The 20240-nt window shown below is 37.9% G+C and overlaps 1 long non-coding RNA gene across 1 annotated transcript in view; it reads right to left on the reverse strand.

Annotated features, from left to right (window-relative positions):
* The window catches only part of LOC102471119 (uncharacterized), a 92015-nt gene that overhangs the window by 36436 nt on the left and 35339 nt on the right, over window positions 1–20240 (reverse strand). Inside the window, exon 2 of the long non-coding RNA XR_334723.1 lies at window positions 12135–12234. This is a non-coding gene — a long non-coding RNA (uncharacterized LOC102471119). The remainder of the gene's footprint in view (window positions 1–12134; window positions 12235–20240) is intronic.

Here is a 20240-nt window from a genome sequence, read left to right on the forward strand (position 1 = left end):
TAGGGAAGACTAATGCTGATTGCTTTTATTTATTTTTATTATTTTGCACCTTGAGGTGCTTCTGAGTGAGGCTGCATTGCACTGATTTAAATATGTGATGTTGTGATAGCTGGTTATGATTTTCTGATGTTTTTCTGCAACTCTAACCATATGTAATTTTGAATTAAATGAAAGTTAAGTACTAAAACGTTTTGCCCAAAGGGAATTCAGATTCTCAATGTGCTTTTAATAACTGTTTGTAAAACATTTAGGAAAATCTATGGCAACACATTTAGAAAAAAAATCAAATTACTATTGCCTTAAGATGTTATTCTGGTGTCTAAACTTTATAAAACATCCTGTGTGGCCCAATTGTTGAACTAATCCAGTCAGTAATACTTTAAAACATATTGTATAGATAGGACCTGAATTTAATTTGTATAATATTTTTAATAATACTTTAAAATATTTAAAACTCACTGAAAATGTTGTGAACAAGTGCAAAAGAAATCTCATCAAATATTTCTGGAAAATGCTATTAAAGTCTGATTAGAAAGCATTAAAATTAATTTGTGAAATTGGATTTTAAATTTCTTTCAAATCACAGTACTAGAGGCATCAAACTTCTGCAAAATAAAAAATAAAATGTCACGGTGTACCCAAGGCCTTAGATAAACAAATACAACCGTCAATGAAAGCGGAGAAATGACTTTCTGGAAAGCAATTGATTATATGGACTTTTTTTTTCTTCTGAGGGTACAATTTAGAAAAATGAACTCAAATTGAAATGTGACCTGAATTTCCATTTTTTCTTCACGCACAAAAATGGTTATGTACCTAATTTGGGAAAAATTCGAACCATAACCTTTAATGTACAGCTCAGAATCTGTGCTAAATGTGAATACCGGAATCACCTTTCATCCGGAAAGATGGTGTCCTTGAACCTAACCAGCCGATAATGAGCTTTCTTTTTCTCACATTTGTAATCCCTCACCCAACACATCATTAGAATCCAACCATGCCATACTACAATTGGAGTCATTTCTTTCACTATTTATTCATGTTTTTATTTCCCACTATGGCCATGAAAACAATTATAAAAACTTGTAAAATTTGTAATCCAGAGCCATCAAGAAACAAGTGAATTACAATGATCTAAAACAGAATGGCAGCTAAAGGGCTTTACTCTGAAAAGATCAGATTTTCTAAGTAACTGATATGTCAGACCATCCCCAGTGAGAATATGACCAGAATTTTTATCCATCACTCATTAAATTACAACACTGTATGACTTTATAAGCCCTGACTGACAAGGCATCCTAACTAAAGAGATTATTAGTAAATAATTGGCAATATGAGTGTTCTGTTTGTACTTCACACACTTTTGTATTATTTGGATGTTTTCTAACAAGAAAAATAAATCAAAGGATATATCAAATATATCAGTTTGACTGGAGTTATTTTACCTGCCTATTGCATGATGTTGTCAGGTGTTTGTTATTATTAAGTATTGATATTTGTTGAAGATGGGTGATGTGTACACAGAAATTCAGTACATTGTCTCTGATTTTAAGGATTATAGATTATTTGACAATATCCATAGCAAAATATTTCTAAAGAATACATCATTATAATGATTTAAAATATGTTGTTCTGGGGAAATAGGTTTTCTGTGATCTGTATAAGCTTATAATATGATAGTACACAAGTTCTGGGCCAGCCCCATAGCCTAGTGGTTAAGGGAGCCAGATTCGTCCTAGCTAACCATGGTTCTAACAATCTTGGCCCTGGCAGCTTAAAAAACATGCTAGATACATGCACGTGAATACCCAAAATCCAAACGGTATGGAGAAACAGAGGAGAAGGATGGCAGCGTGGCCATGCCCCATTGGAGAGTGCTTTCTCCTCTCTCTCTCTCTCTCACTCTCTTTCTGTATCTCTTTGGGGAGTGTGCATATCCTCTGGCAATTAAAATAAAATAAAATAAAAACTTGACACTTGTATGAAATGCTTTTTCAATGCTCTGTGTGAAAGAAAAAAATCAATAATGAAATAATCAAAACTAAACTCCAAGTAAAGTTATTTACAAATATTGACGTACCACTGACCTGAAGCAGTAATCTAAGAAATGTATACTGAGGCTGAATTAAAACTACCTACCACCTAGGAATTAAAACTGCTATTGCAGTTTTAAATGGGTCATGTAGGGTACATTTGTCTTTTTAACCACAAAGTGCCTGATCTCAATAAAATTTTTTAAACATTCACTGTACTTAATAAGAAAAAGACCTAACATTTTCTGAGTACCCAATTAGTAAGGGGCATGCTAAGTGATTTAAACCATTACCCCTTTTAATTCTAATAAAACTATGGAGTAGGTACTTTTATGTTCATTTTACAAAGGAGAAAACAGAGGTTAAAGGAGGGTAACAATGAAAGTTTCCCTAGAAAAATCAGTGACAGGGTTGGAATTTGCCTCTTGGCAGTGTGGCTCCAGAATCCAGGCTCTTAGCCCAATCTCTGATCAAAAGAGGAAACACAAGATAAAAATATACCCAAATTGTGTGGCAAAGTGAGGCCAGACAACCTTAATAAAATTTGCTGAAGAGAAATAACTAGCAGATGTGAAAATGCCCTGAAATATATCATGTAAAAATTTGTCAAAACTGGAATTAAAAGATAAAAAATTGGAAATACAAACTTGATTTATCAACATAAGCTCCATCAAATTCAAGACACTGTTGTAAGTGATGATACCAGTCATTTAGTTCACTCTTAGGGAGCTAAGAATCCTTGGAATTTAACTACATCAATGTAGTCCTTTTACATTATTAACAAAAAGAAAGAAAGAAAAAGAGCTAGAGTGAGAACAAGAGCAAGAGTGAGGAAGGAAGAAAGGAAGGAAGGAAGGAAGGAAGGAAGGAAGGAAGGAAGGAAGGAAGGAAGGAAGAAAGAAGGGGAAAAAAGGGGGAAAACATATCCCTTAAAGTTTGTTTGTTTGTTTAAGATTAGAAAATAAAAAGAAGTCAGAAGAAGCCAAACTGGTACTGTACAGTGGCTGCCTAATGATCTCCCATCAAAACTCACAAAATTGCTCTTGTTTGATGAGAGGAATGAATAGAAACAGTGTCGTGGTAGACAAGCTTTCCCAGGCATTTTTCTGTTAAAGGTTTGGCTAACTTTCTTAACACACGCTCCTAATAAGCAGACGTTATTGCACTATGGCCCTCCAGAAAGTCAACAAGAAAAATGCCTTGAACATCCAAAAACACTGTTGCCATGTCTTGTGCTCTTCACTGTCCTGCTTTAGCTTTGACTGGACCACTTCCACCTCTTCGTAGCGATGGCTTTGATTGTGCTTTGTCTTCAGGATCTTACTGGTAAAGCCATGTGCCATCTTGTTACAATTCTCCCAAGAAATGCTTCAGAACCTTGGTCCCACTTGTTTAATAATCCTGTTGAAAATTCTGCTTTTGTCTGCAGTTGATTTGGGCTCAACAGTTCAGGCATCCATCAAGCTAAAATTTTGCCTCACTTTTTCAGTCAAAATTTTGTAAACTGAACCTATTGAGATGCCTATGGTGTTTGCTATTGTTTTTGCTGCTGCTCATCAGTTCTCTTCAATTGGGTTACAAAAAAAGATTAACTTTCCTCACAAACTGATGTGGATGGTCTGCCGCTGTGGACATCTTTATCCCTTCTTAAAACAACTTATCCATTTGCTAATTTCTTTGGTGAATTCTCCCCATAAATTTTCATAAAATATCAATGATTTCAATTCTTCCACACAAGACCCACCATAAATTTAAAGTTTGTTCTTGTTTCAGTTTTTGTTGAATTTAGGGTTCTTTTCAAATTGATATTTCATCCATTTTAGTGCCTCAGCTAGATCTTGTTCAGACAGGGTGTAACAAGTTGTATGAATTCACTTTGCTACCAAAAAAAAAAAATCTTGAAATACATGCATTTTTTAAATAATACGTATTTCTATGAACTTTCTGTAGACCCTTCATACTTCTTGGTGGATCATCACTTTAATCCTAATAACACAAGGCAAGTGTAAGTCCACATAGCTAAGGAGGCCCAAACCGGGAGTAACTGATTTATGAATATTCATCAAGGGCAGAGGCCGAATTCTTCCCCTGTTCTGAATCCAAATCCAAATCTTAATCCCACAACTTCCTAGTTACTACTAAAGCATGGCTTATATTTTTTTTAAGTCATAGTTGTACTTTTTTAATGTCTTATTGTAATTATTTGAGTCTGCTTCTTCTCTATAACCTCATGTACTGAAATTTGAAAAACCTATTTTTAGGACTGGAGAGAAATTCCTTAGCCATTTTATACTTCCAAAATCAGCTGAGGTTCTGACTTAAATAGTCTCAGGTAGAGCTGATATTGAGTTACTACTTTAAAATTCAGTAAGTGATTCTTTTCTCTCTCTTTTTGTTTTATTTTTTACAGTCATTGTGTATCATTACAGCATACCAAATGAATTTTCTCATCATGAATACACTATTAGTCCAGTCAGAGATATTACCATATACATTATCACCAAAAAATAATTATCAATTTTTGTGTCCCTTAAATATTTCACATCTTTCTTTTTCCTCTTGATTTCTTCCTTCTTTCCCTCCCCCATTTCCCACACTCCTCTCACACTATCTCTAGTATCCACAATTATTCTCCATGCTTCTATATCTTCTAATCTTTCCATTTCTGCCATGGAGTATGGACATTCAGTATACACTGAGTGAGGACATACAGTGCCTCTCTTTCATAGTCTGACTTGCTTCACTTAGCAGTAAATCTTCCATATTCATCTACGATCAAATGCCGTATAAGTGATTCTAATGGGCATCCAGGGTGGAGAATTGCAGCCCCTAAAGGGTTAGTGAAATATAAACTGTAAGATTGAGTCAAGTTAGACTCAGGCACCATGCAGAACACAGAGCAACTCAGCTTCACAGGCTCAGTTTCAGGTTAAAGGGACAAAGCACTCCAGGGAGAACCCTAGCAATGGCAAATGTGCCCTCTCAGCTAAGGAAATATAGGAAATACTCCTGTTCTTCCACTCTGTGAAGGGTGTGAGGAAGGTGGTGAGCATTCCTAGGTGCTTGGGCAGAAATGGTAACAGGTGTAACTATAATTTTATGTAACATTCACCACTGAGCTAATTCTAAACAGATATGTGTCCTGTCCCTAAAAGCTGCTTGTTCTACTCTGCTACATGTGAAACTAGAGCATTTGTAAAAAATAAATAAGTAAATAAATAAATAACCAAAAACTAAGCAAAAACAGCCTACCAAAACAAAAACAAAAGCATCAATGGCTATGAAGGGAATTGAATAGATTGCCAAAGAGAATTAGTCTGAATCCATTTGGCATCATTTCTTGACTAGTCTCCAAGAATTGGTCAGAAATGAGCGGGACCAGCAGTTAGCGTAATGGCTATGTCGCTGGACTCCCACATGGTTGACCGCAGTTCGAGTCCCGGACCCAGTGGCTTAAAACTCACACCAGGCCTGTGTGCGTGTGTGCCCAAGATCCTGAGAGGAGAATGGAGGAGAAGGGATTACGGCGTGGCCATCCCCCCTTGGGGGTGATTTCTCGCTTTCTATCTCTCTGTCTCTCTCTCTATCTGGCTGGCGAGCGCACGCGCCCTATAGCAAAAACCTCTAAAAAAAAAAAAGAAATGAGTTTTTATATAAATTAATATATCTACGATTCTAGCCCACCAGCTGAAGACAAAAGTTGAGAAGAAAAGCAAGCATAAGGTAAAAATGAAAAATATATCCCATGCAAGCAGAAAACAAAACAAAAAAAGGTTGAAGTCACTATACTGATATCAGAAAACATAGACTTCAAGACAAAACCCTATGAAGAGACAAAGAAGGACTCTATATACTTCTAAAAGGATAAATACACTAAGATACAACACTTATAATATTTATGCATCCAACACTGGAGCACCCAAGTACTTGAAAGAAAGACTACTAGACCTAAAGGACATAGAATGCAACTTACTAGTCATTGGGGACCTCAACATCCTCCTGTCACCTCTGGACAGACCATGTAGACAAAAACTAAACAAAGAGATACAGGATCTAAATGATACCATAATCTAAATGGTCTTGACAGACATTTATTGAACATAATTTTTTTTTTAATTTTAAAAAGGAAGTAAGCATTGAAAAGGAAAGACTACCTCACACCACTACATATATAACTAGTAAGACTATAAAATGGTACAGCCGTTTTAGAAAATAGTTAGCAGTTGGGCCAGCAGGTAGCTTGGTAGTTAAGATGCTAGACTCCCACATGGCCCACCATGGATTGAGTACCGGACCCAACAGTTCAGTAGTTTAAAAATTATGCTGGGTGCATGTGCATGCATGTGTGTGCATGTCCGAAATCCCAAGAGAATGGAAGAGACTGTGGCATGGCAATTCCCTGGAGAGTGGGGGGTGATTTCTCTCTTCCTGTCACTGTCTCTGTCTGTCTCTCTCCAGTGAGCACATGCGCCCTATGACCAAAAAAAAAAAAAAAAAAAAAAAAAATCTTTAAAAACAAACAAAAAAACCAGCAGTTTCTTAGAAAGTAAAAATTACCAACCTAACAAGTCCACTCCTGGGCATATATCCAAAAGAAATAAAACGATGTCCACACAAAGTCTTATAAATACACATTCATACCAGAACTATTCATAAGAGCCCAAAAGTGGAAATAACCGAAATATCCACCACCTGGTAAATGACACATAAAATGTGCTATATCAATACAATGGACTGCCACACAATCACGTGAAGGAATGAAGTATGGTTGCACGTGCAGGCATTCATTTCAAAAGTACTGTGGCAAGTGAAAGAAGCCAAAAGACCACATATTGTTTGATTCTATTCACCTGAAATTTCAAGAACAGGAAAAACCTGTAGGGACAGAGGCAGATCAATGCTTGCTTGGGCAGAGCGTAAGAGCAGAAATGGCCTACAGATGAACAAGTAGGAATTCTAGAATAATAGGATTGTTTGAAACTTGCATTGTGGTAGTGACCGCATGAGTATAAATTTACTATAAATCATAGGACTATACATCTATAATAGGTGACCTATACAGTGTGTAAATAATACCTCAATAAAACTGTTAAAATAGGAGAAAAAGAAGATGCACACAAACTCACACAGAAGCCATATCCCCAAAGATTGTGGAAGAAGGCATGGTGATTTCAGATCATCCATATTCTATTCCAGTGTTTGCCATAGAGGCAAATCATACGCAGCAAGAGTTCACAGAATTTCAGTGTGTGAACAACACAGTTTCTAACACTCTAGCAGCTCAGGAAAATAGGTGAGGTAGAACATCATATATCTTGAATACTTGCCCCTGCTTTTTTGTGTGTATTTTACATTTCCCTGAGCATTTGGTTTGTTTATCTAAGTCATTCATTATACATTACTTTTGCACCAAATTATACCAAAGTTTTACATAATTTGTCAGTTGCTTGTAGTATCTGCAAAGTTGAGTTGAATTGCTGTTTCTTGCCAAGCGCCATCTTTCATGACTTGAAGAAAATCTTTCTCTTTAGTGGTACATTGTCCATTTTTCTTAGCGACCAAATTATCTTCCTCTCCCTTCCTTTGTCAATGGGAAATTGTTTAGAAAAGAGGAAGAGAATGCACATAATAAATAACTACACTTGTGGCCAGCAGGTGGCATGGTGGTTACAGTCATGCCCTGGACTCCCGCATGGCTGACCATGGTTCAAGTCCCAGACCTGGAGTCTTGTTTTCTCACTTTCCCTCTCTTTTTGTCTGTCTCTCTCTAATCAAATCAAAAAATAATAACAAATAAAGTTAAAAATAAAAATAATTATTTTTTAAAAAAAGAATTATATCTTGTGTTAACAAATGAAACTTTTCCTTCTTAGCTTCAGAAAACGAAGAAGCCATATTCCAAGGAGAAAGAGTCTTCCTTCCCATCACTTTACTCATTTGCTTCAGTGTCCACAGTATGGCTCACCTACTATATTCCTGCCTGGCAGGTCAGTCCAGAAGTTCTCTTCTCCCAGTGTTCTATGTTTTCTGTTTCTTGCCACACACATGCACTATCATTGCCAGGTGATGGGATGCAGATAAAACATGATGCTTTCGATTTTTCACTCAAGACCTCACATGATTCTTTCTTCACTTTAATAAAAATACATTTAATCTACATCAAAGAATATTGATGGCAGTAAATAAGAAAAAAACACTTTTGGTGACTGATATTTGGAGCCAGTCATCTAGGGAAAATTTAGGCATCTATTGCTGAAACCATAACACAATGTTCTATGTGCCAATGACCCACAGTCTTTCATAATAAAGTACAAATGGAAATTTTTAAAAAAGGAGATTTAGGGAATAATTATCACAAGTCTCTTTTTTCTCCATTTTTTTACATGTTTAAATTTACATTTAATCACTATACATCTTTACAGCATACAAAATGGTTCTTCCCAGCGTGAATACAGTGAATATTAGTCAGATCAAAGATATTACCGTATGTATTATCAATACATAAGTTTTCTTTTTTGTATCTATTACATGTATTTTTCCCTAATGCCCTCCATCCCACTCTTTATTACCCGCCCCCTCCTGTATAGTCTCTAGTGTCCACAGTTGCCCGTTCTGCTATAGAATGCAGACGGTCAGTATATATTAAGTGGGGACATACAATGCCTGTCTTTTATAGTCTGGCTTGCTTCACTTAGCATTAATCTTTTTTTTATTATCATTTATTTTTTATTACTAGCACCCCTGGTTAATACCCAGTAGAGTCTGTAGTTATTCCTCTTCCCTCCCTAAGGTGGGAGCTGTGACAACAAAAAGGGTCCCCACTCATTGCCTAATGTCCCCTAAAAGATGAGTTACCCCGGGAACCAGCAGTTAGTTAGCGTAATGGCTATGTCGTTGGACTCCCACGTAGTTGACCGCAGTTCGCGTCCCGGACCCGGTGGCTTAAAACTTACACCGGGCGCGTGTGCGTGCATGCCCAAGATCCCAAGAGGAAAATGGAGGAGAAGGGATTGCAGTGTGACCATCCCCCCTGGGGTGTGATTTCCTGCTTTCTCTCTCTATGTCTCTCTCTTGTCTGTCTGGCGAGCGCACATGCCCTATAGCGAAAATCTCTCCAAAAAATAAGAGTTACCTCCTATTAAAAACTGCTGTAGGGGTCTCCTCAGTTTGAACCTGCAGGCCCCAAACACTAAAATTACGGCTAACCTGTGCGTATACAGAACCCAGTGAGTACACGCCAGAGTCTCTACAGACAGATGTGAGTGAGCTCAAGGTCTAAATTTCTAAAATAACCTAAAAAATATTTAACACCCAGAGGATGGAGAGTATCACATCCTGCTCTAATTGCCCAATTATCATACCTTGCTTATGAACACTTCTGAAATACTGGAATTCAAGCTCTTGTTGGTTCTCTCTTTAAATTACCCATAAAATTTCAAGCGGCAAAGATACAAACATCCGTGGTAACATAAAAAAGGAAACAGTGTCACATTTTAGCAGCTGATAAATAATCATTGCAGCTGACTCTAAATATTTGTCACCAAACTATTGTTCAATGTTTTGCTTACTTGGTTGGTTTGGTTTTGGTTTTGATTTTTTTGGTGTTTTTTGTTTTTTGTTTTTGTTTTGTTCTTTTGAGAAATCTGATCAACAGGCACAAATGGTTAAAAAAAAAAAAATTAAAGGATCTGACAAAAGGAACATGCAAAACCAGGCAGCTTAGCAGACAAATGAAAGCCTCTTCCTCATGGGAGAAAAATAGCTTTTGTTTCACTTACCCAAGTTTACCATGCAGACATTTAAGGAAATTTGTCCCCAAATGGCCATTTCTTTCCTCAAGACAAAAAGATCCTAAATATTTTTTGTTTGAGGGAAAAAAATATTCTACTAACAAAAAACAGTTGTAGACATTTTGTCATTCTTTTTAGAAAAAAATAACTGAAGACACATAGTCTAATTCACTGCAGCTGAAATTTCATTTACTAACTAACCACACTAATGAGCCACTGCCCAGGGACTTCTAATTAGATTCCCTATATTTCTGTCACTGACATCAATTTCCTTACTTCAACTTCTAGAAAAAGTTTGATGTTTTCTGAATTCTTTTAAACCAATAAAGTAAAGATTTCAACAGTTTTTAACTACTACTAATTTTTATAACTGCTGTAGTCTTATGGCATAACTTAGTACCAAACTAAAAACAACAAAAAAATGATGTTGACATTTATATGCATGTCAATACTCATTTTATCAAAATGGCCGGTAAGTTATATCTGAAACTGTTGTTCATTATACTAGTTTTGTTCTTTATGTATACTCTGGGGTTAAGTCACCAAATTAAATCCGTATTCTCCTTGATATTCTCATATCAACTCATAGTCTCCAAATCAAAATTACATTCAGAGGATTTTCAGAAGATTGGTTTCCAACTAGTTTCTACCTCCTAATTCCACAATTTAAAACACAATGTCGTTCTGCTACCATTTTATTATAATTCTATTTTACTGAACTTCCTGCATTATTCTCAGCATGAAATTGGAAGTCATACTTTTCAATAAATCTTACGTACATCTTCTGCTATATGATTGAATAAATAAGCACAATGCAAGCATTGCCAAGTTTATAGACACGAGACTCGCCAACCTCTATGTATGAATGACCACAGCTGCCTTAACCCACACCCTAGCCATGTGCAATCTCTACTACATGAACCATTTTGTGGATAAGCCTAGACTTTTTTTTTTAATGTGGAATCCTAAATACCAAGCATCCTTATAAAGACATGGTCCAGCAAAAAGTCTATACGGTCCGCATCCTCCCCAAAGTATCTTTCACTATACTTTGCCAGAAGTTTTGTATATCTCTTTATCACAGTGTCTGATATTCTTCAAATTACAAGTCTCTTTGAATTAACTAGCTTCTTTAAAATGCAAATCTCTCCCAGAGAGGTAATTATATTCCTTAATTAAGTCAGATTGCCCTGCTCTTAATACCTAACTAACATTATCTGGAATGAAGGCTTACTAAGCAGAAGTAGCAGCTGAATGATCAAGGTGTAAGGAGCAGCTGCTGTCATGGTAGCTGTCAGTCATGGTATTAGCAGCAGACGCTCACTGGGTGCCAGACCCTGTGTTAAGAATCCTGTGGATTTCCTCATTCGACCTGATCAAAAAGTCTGAAAAAAACATTTTAGAGCGAGGACATGGTGGTTCTCAAAGTGTGGTCCCCAAGCCCTAGCAGCATCTGGGAATTTGCTACAAAAGCAAGTTCTCAGGCCCTACTACAAACCTAGTGAATCAGAGACTCTGGGGGTGGGTCTAGTGGTGTCATTTAACAGGCTCCCCAGGTGATTCTGATGCTTGCTAAAATGTGAGGACTACGGAACCATAGATTGATAGAAAAAGACCACATGTAAGCATGCACATGATTACCGGAACACATACATAGGTACACACACACTAAGTTAGTCAAATCTTCTGACATATTTATAAAAGAATACGGAGTCTGAGCAGAAGGTGAGCGGTCCCACCGAGCAAGAGCAGACTGTATGCCACAGTGTTTTCAGAGCCCCGAATCCCCAGTAGTCACTGACATCTGTGTCAGTCAGAGCCAAAGAGTTAACTGTATGCCACACCACAGCCCACTCTTTCAGAAAGACTCATGCCCTTATTAAACATTGCCATTTAAGAGAGATGGTGGCTGACACCTGACCTTTCCCACTCTTGGGATAAACTCAGACTGCGTTCTCAAACCCTCAAGGAAAGTCTAAGTCAGTCTTTAGGTTTCTCAAGTCATTTCTCTAACTAGCTGGAGTGACAAAACTTTGCTGTCCCACAGGTAGTGCATAAACGGAAGCTCAGAGAGGCTTAACTAAACTGAACAACCCGATGCCACAGGTGGGAAATTGCAAAATCTAAAGTAGAGAAATTCAAGACCAACTCTGGAATCTAGGCACTGAGCCACTTATGATTAAGGAGAGATAGAGAGATGGATAGTTTGGAAGCATGAAATATAGTTTAGAGGGAAATCAGTAATCACGGAAACTATTTGGGGACAAAATGAGGTAGAAGAACAGAGCATTCTACCCAGTTAGAAACTTACCAGAGCTGATCCCATATCCTGGGCAAGGAGAGACAGTGCCTCTTCATTCTCCTGTCACCACATGCCTCTTGGCTCTCGACACCCAGAATTCAGCCCTTTCCTATGGGTACAAGGTTTCAAATAAATACAAATCTCAGAGCTTTTCAGGAGTAGGTGGAAACTTGAATCAGCATTTAAAATACATCTAGGAAAAATATATTCTGAGTTATCACCAAACAACTGGAAACAGAAATTTGGAAACAGCCATTCCTGTTTCTTTAAAGTCTGCTTATCTTTGTTCATTGATTTTCTTCTACACATACATATCATCTATGCTAGCATTCTCATGATCTTGCACTGGTTTTCCCCAAGTTGGCCTAAGACTTCCTGCACTTTGTGCCTCCAGTTTTCCTGGGCCCCCTGAACTTCTGGCTTCTGTCTAGGTTTACCAAATAGGAGGCAATGACAGAAAGTCAAAGTATGGAAGGGTCCAAGTATTTATTCCTTCCTGGCTGTGCCAGTTTGGTAGTAACTGTGTTCCATTACTAGTAGCCACAGCTCCTGGGAGACAATCCCTCCCTAACACATGATAGTGTTCATGGGGGATTCTGGGATTTTCATGTCAGTGGTCTTCTATCATCTTCACAACAATCTTATGAGATAGGTGTAGTATTAGCCTCTTGTTCAGAAATGAAACCCAAGACTCAGCAGACATAAGGACTTACCAACAGCCAGAGCTATTGAGTGGTGGAGCCAGCACTGAAAGTTCATTCTAGGGCCAGGTTCTGCCTGCACCCATCTGGAAGTCATGATAAACAGCTGATGATGGTATAGGGTTTTCCAGGACATTATGTTCAGGTGGTACTCCCTATTCCCCTTACCCAGCTCCCCACTTGAGTCATAGATAACTTGCTTGTCATATTATAGAAGTCTTGGGAAGGGAAAGGATAATAAAGGTAGGTTAATGGTACACAGATAATCAAGCATATGATGACTCAGACTGGGAAGGACTGGAGCACAGAGGGGGAAGTATGTGACATGGCCATGATGAAATATATAGTTCTTGAATATCTGACTGCTGCTGAGAGCCACCTGGGAGAGAATGAGTAATTCATGGCAAACAACCCAGCAGAGTGCAGGATGAGGGAGTGCATAAAACAACAGTAAACCATGACCTCTTTTCATCTTGAATCTCTCTAAACAACAGTGGGAAAGAGCTTCGTGGGTAATGATGCAAAATTGATTGAGTGGGTTGCCCTTCATATTGGTTGGTCCTTTAGGTCTGTATTTCCAAATGTTATCAAAGTCTCAGAAATTATGAAGCATATCATGAAATGTATGTTTGCTAATTATCAAGAAGAGCAATAGCCTTGATAAACATGGGGTATTGAGCAAGGGGGAGGGGATGGTGCCCAGCCTAACATTTGATTTTGTTAATATAAATAATACATTAACAAGTGAACAGCCTGGATTTGATCCAAACCACTCTACTGTAAGTGCTTTGCTAAAACTTACCAATGGAATTTACTTCTATAAATAACAGCCATAATTGCATAATTGGAATAGTTTTCTAGATACATTAGTTTATATCTTACGACAAATACCCTTTTAAAGGTCTTTATCATTGCAAGCATTTTAGAGAAACCTCTGAGTTAAATGGTTAGGGAATGGTGTCTGACTACTCCTAGTGTGGTACAGAAGAAAGAGTTCAGAGTTCAGACGTCAGCTGGGTCTTGAAGGACCTATAGGATTGGGACAGGCAGAATGAAGAGAAAGAAGACCTTCCAGACTAGGTGCAATGAAATGTTGGTGATGGAGGCTGAGACGATCTAGACTCTGGAAGAGGCTGGGGAACCTCTTGACCCACCTATAGCTGGCATGCTCCATCTAAGCATGAAAGGGCAGGGTAGAGGCTTAAATGGAGGCAATATGGGATGGTAGAAAGAGCACCACATCCGGTGTCAGAAAAACCTGGCTTCAAGTCCTGGCATCTCTGCCTAGTGGTTAAATGCCCTTTCTTAACCTCTGTAGGTCTGTCTCCTCATCTACAAAATGGCAATAGTATCTTCTTTTTGAGGCTGTTGAAGATTAAGTGAGAAAATGTGTATAAAGAGTATAGTGTAGTGCTGGGTACAAAGTATTGGATGGTTGGAAAAGTTCAAGGCATATTTGTCTGGGTTTTTTTAATGCAAAAATGTGTCATGACTTTTCCAGTATATAATGAGCATCATGGTTATTATTATTTTCTAAATGACTCAAGGACACCTTTTTTTCATTTGTTTTTGCCATAGGGTACATGCAGTCACCAGAGAAAGACAAAGGAGGGAAATGAGAACTCACCCCCTACACACACTGCAATCCCTTCTCCATTCTCCTCCCAGGATTTTAGGCACACACGCACACACACCCAGTGTGAGTTTCAAGCCACCAGGTCCAGGACTCAAAATGCAGTAGGCCATGTGGGAATCCAGCACCTTAACCACCACACCACCTGCTGACTCCAAGGACCACTAATTTTTAAAATGAAAGGTTCTTAAAATTTTTTTGTGCATGTCTCAGTTGACCTATTCCACAATATTAAACATTATATTAAGTTAAAAGGATGTGTTCTATTTCAGTCAGGCAGCTCCAAGATGATAAACAAAATCTTGATACTTTCTACATGGGCCTTGGGAAAAATCAGATAATCTCTCTGAGTTTGTGTCTTTGTCTATAAAATGGAACTAGTAGGCACCTGATAGGACTGTTGTAAACATTTCAGGGAGTTTATATAGGGTGAATAGCATATATTAGGGGCTTACTAAATTGCAGCTGCTGTTATTGTTTTATTCTCTCTGCAGTTTCTGGCTGCATTAATCATTCTTGTCTTCCTGTTCATCTCAAATTCAAGACACTCCCTGAGTCATCTTCTCAGTACTAAAAGAAACTTTCCCAAGAAATATAATGCCCTTTTCCACCCAAGTGGAACAACAACTAACATTTACTTAGTGATTTAACATTCACATAGTGTTTTAATATACTAAAATACATTATTGTATTTAATCTTCATAACGACCCTGTGAGGCAGAATTAGCACCATTTTACAGATGTGGATGTCTATTTAAAACAAGGCTAAAAGGATTGCCCACAATCACTCAGTCAGGAAGTGGCAGGAAGATGGGACTGTAGCCCAGTTTTTTTTGTCCACAAAGCTCAAATCCTTTCAGCTTTCCCATGTCCCTCTGTATCTTGCTGTCTCCACCAACCAGAGAAAGTGAAAATGTCTTTAGGCACCCTAATGATTGCTAAAGATCAGTTCACTATGGAAAGAAGCAAATGATAAAAATTCTCAGCGTATGAGTCTATTAATCATTTAGAATTTTATTTCAATGAACATTTGTACATTAAGTAACAATGCTCGGGACCAGTAGTTAGTGTAATGGCTATATCACTGAACTCCCATGTAGCTGACCACAGTTCGAGTCCCAGACCAGGTGGCTTAGACTGAAGCCGGGCATGTGTGTGTGCATGCCCAAGATCCCGAGAGGAGAATGGAGGAGAAGGGATTGCGGCGTGGCCATCCCCCATGGGGGGTGATTTCTCACTTTCTCTCTCTGTTCTCTGTCTTTCTGGTGAGCACACGCACCTTATAGCAAACACCTCTCCAAAAAAAAGTAATAATGTTTGAGTACAGACATAAATTTCTTTTTTTTTAGGTTAAGGTGAGTTTATTGTCCAGATAGCATAACCTAATTGCATCAAAAACCATTTTAAAATCAATCTTTAAACTAGTCAGAAAGATAGGTTATTATTAAAAAAAAAAAAAAAAAAAAACCACTCAACACTGAACAGATAAGACCTAGTCAAAGGCAGCTGACTACATTTCTTAAAATGTAGATTTTCGTGGATTTGGTAGCAACTCTCCAGTTGGAGTTGTTAGCTATGTTTGTGAGTATCTGTTAGCAAAAGCGTGTGCTGCTGTCACTTCAACTCGAAGTTCTTCAATGGCCAAGACCATATCCATTCTTATGTGCCACATCCGTATAATGTCCGTTATGCTGAGAACAGTACATAAAATGGGCAACTCACAGAAGAAACGAGTCTCCCAGAAAACTTGTATTGGCCAGATCTAGGAATTATCATACTTAAAACAATAACTGCACCCACAATATATTGAGAACATACTTCTGTTCAGAACAAACTGGGCTCTTCAATCACCTATTCTCGCTTATCCTCAAGATATTAGTATAACCACTTTGCATATGAAGAACCAGACCTGCAAAGGTTAAGAAAGCTTACGATGTACAAGGCAAAGGTGCCAGGACTTGAAGCCAGGTGTTCTTACACTGGCTGCCATGCTCTTCCTGCTATCCCTTATTGCCTCCATTTAAGCCTTTACCCCACCTTGTCATCCTTGAATGAGGTGTGCCAGCTAGAGGTGGACTAAGATGTCCAGCATCTTCCAGAATCTAGTCTTCCCCAGCCTCCATCACCAGCATTTCTGCTTTTGCAATCACCAGCATTTACTTTTATAAGTTTATTCTTCTGTGAGTGAGAGACAGAGACAGAAACAGAGAAAGAGAGATAGCACCCTCAACAGAGTCCCAATCCTGGGACCCAGTCTTCAACCATCCACAGATCATGAGCAAGCATGTGTCTGGGACAATCAGGGAGGTCACCAAACTTGAGCAGGGAGCTTTCCCATGTGGGATTGCCTAGGAGTGTCACGTTTTACTGCTATGCCACTCTCTGGCCCCGATGACCAGTATACATAATCTGGAAGGTCTTCATCCTCTCCATCCCACCTGCCCAAATCTTACACATCCTTTAAGATCTACCTCTGGTCTCACCTCCTCAGGAAGCCTACTTTCCCACTATCAGTCAAATCAGTATCTTTTTGTCCTTAAATCACTTAATCGCTCTTAGCTGACTCACATACCTTATCATGTAACCGTATGTAACATCATAGTCTTTTTCACCTACTGGCATGAAATAATAAAGTTCGAGCCTTGATTAACCGCTAACTGGCACTATGAACTTGAGCAAATCACTCAATCTATGAGTCTCACTTTTGTCCTCTTCAAATAGGTGTCCCCAAATTTCTCTCTAATATTAAGAATATTGTTTTCATGGTTGTAAATTCTGACTCCTCAAAAAGAATGAAAGTTTCTCCCCACAACTTTTATTCTTGGTTTTCCCTATATTAGATGGAGAGCAAGCACTGGAAAAATACTTATTAGGAGTTTGGCTAAAGGACTAAAATAAGAGTTTTAAATACTATGCAAAAAATAATTAATTAGTAACAACTGATACCTTGAAGAATGGGACATGAGGGAGGCCTAATGTAAATATTGAGGTTCTGGAAGTGCACTCAGTAAAACAGAACAAAATTATTTCATTTGTATTTTTTAAATCCTGAAAATTTCATCCTCGTTAAAGCCATAAAATCAACCATTTTCAATGGAAAAGGCAAAAATAGATAATTGACACAAAACTCATAGCAAAAGGATAAGCATCCATTTGAGTCATTGTTCACACAGATAAGAGCCCACCATTATTATTTATAGAGGGAGAGAACCAAGCTGTTCAAACCTTACCAGTGGTTTGCCACGTTTTTAACAACTACTGAGCAATATATTCCGTATAGAGTTCTTTCTTTATCTAGTTTCTGTGTCAATGTCTTCAGAATAAAAAGGTGACTAAAATTTGTGGACAAAAGAATGAAAGAATGCACAAGTAATCAGGATCCAAGACTTGTTTCGAAGAAAATTTCAATTTCTGGTGCTGGTTCTCAAAAAGGAAGCTAAAACTTGATTCATTTATACTCTGTGCTACTTCTAAAACTATTCATGAGTATTGATCTTCTATTTTGTTCTCTCAGGTCAATAATTACTTTCATCTTAAACCACACATGACAAGAGCCATCAAATAGTAAGCAATGGTTAATACACTTACACTGATAAGGAACTTGATGAGAAAATATAATCTGGAATATTCAGTGTATGAATACTGTGTATCATAACTATCTGAAAATAATCTTGCTTTTTTGTTTGTATCACTATATAGTACTGTATGTATGTAAGCAATTAATAAATATGTAAAGGAAAATAGAGAATAAAAATAATAAGTTTTGGGATTTTTTTAATTGCCAGAGGACACATGTGCTTGCCAGAGAGACAGAGAGGAAAAAGCACTCCCTAATGAGGCAAGATCAGATCTCAGACCCTTAGACATGCATGCACATATGCCCAGTGTTGTTGTTTAAGCCTGTGGGTGGGCTGGAATTCAAACCTCTGTCAGTCATGTGGGATCCAGCTCCCTTAACCACTGTGCCAGGGGGCCAGGCTAAGAGTAGAAAGTTTTTGAAGACGCATCTACATGGGCCAGCCCTATAGCACATTGGTTAAACACTGTACCTTTGGAGCCAGATCACAAATGGAGGATGAAGTTTGAATCCCAGTCCCTGCAGCTTGAAAAACATGCTAGGCACCTGTACACATATGTCCAAAATCCTGACAGAAAGGAGAAATGGAGGAAAAAGGATTGTGGCATGACCACACCCTGTTAGAAGATTCTTTCTCTCTCTCTCTCTCTCTCTCTCTCAAGTACACATGCCCTCTAGCAACAAAAATGACGAATAAATAAATTTTATAAGACGCATATGCTGGGACCAGCAGGTGGTATGGTGGTTAAGGGCGCTGGATTACCACATGGCCAACCGAAGTTCAAGTCCTAGACCTGGTAGCTTGCTTTCTCACTTTCTCTTTCTCTCTCTAGTCAAATTTAAAAGAAATAAATAATTAAAGTTAAAAAATAATTATTAGAAAAAATTATATGTAAAGCAATATAATATTTAAAAAGGATGCATATACCTTTATACAGACCCAACAAACAGTTATTTCAAAGTTAATATGGTTAAGTATAGTAGTGAGAGGCCAGCAGGTGGCATGATGGTTAAAACAGTTGAATCCCACATGGTCAACTGCAAAGTTTGAGTCCCAGATCTAGTGGCTTGAAAAACACACATGTGCATGTATGCCCAAAATCTTGAAAATATACCTGGTATGTTTCTTAGGCCACTGGGTATAGGATTCAAACCCTGAGGTCAGCTCTGTGAGATCCAGCCACCTTAAAAGCGAGGCCATGGGTTGGCCCATAAGTTTCTTTGTAAGGGTCATTTTATCTGTATCCCATCGGTTTTATCGTATTGGGGTTTTGGGGGGGGGGAGTTAGAGAGATATTTTTGCTATAGATCATGTGCACTCGTCAGAGGGACAGAAAGAGACAGAAAGACAGAAAGCAAGAAATCACCCTCCAAGGGGGATGGCCATGCCACTATCCCTTAACCTCCACTCTCCTCTGAGGATCCTGGCATGCATGTACACAAGCCCAGCATGGGTTTCAAGCCTCCTGGTCTGGGACTCAAACAGCAGTCAACCATGTGGGAGTCCAGCGAAGTAAACATTACACCATCTGCTGATTCCTATCGTATTGTGTTTTGTTTTCATTTATTAATATATCAAAATACTCTCTAATTTCTTGTGATTTCTTCATTTACCCATTGATTATTTTTAAGTACGTTGTTTGGCTTCCACATATTTGTCTATTTTGTAAATTTCCTTCAGTTATCTCTTTCTAAGTTTATTTCATTGAAGTCAGAGAACATATCTTATATAATTTCAGTCATTTTAAGTTCATTGATAATGATAGTTTGTATGCACTCACAAGAGAGACAGAGAGAGAAACACCCTCACAGGGTCCTACTACTCTGCAAATCTCCTTTCTTCAGCACTCTAGCTCCTCGGGATGATGGGCACACATGTATGTGCCATGCGTGTTCTCAAGCTGAGTTAAAATTTGAATCACAATTGGCTACTAGACTTCCAGTATCATAGTTTGGTTTGCTACCAATTACACCACCAAGTTGGGCCAAGACTATAGTCCTTTTAAATTTATTGATATTTGTTATGTGGGTTAGCATATGGTTTATCTTAAATAATATTTTATATGTATTAGTGAAAAATGTGCTTTCTGCTGCTCTTTTTATTGTACAGAGTGTTTTACAGTGGTAGGTACAGTTTATATGTAATGTTATTCAAATCTTCTATTTCCTTGTTGATTTTCTTTCTTTTTTTTTTTTTTTTTTGT

This window comes from Tupaia chinensis, unplaced genomic scaffold (assembly GCF_000334495.1).
Source record: "Tupaia chinensis unplaced genomic scaffold, TupChi_1.0 Scaffold000272_1, whole genome shotgun sequence".
NCBI lineage: Eukaryota > Metazoa > Chordata > Mammalia > Scandentia > Tupaiidae > Tupaia > Tupaia belangeri.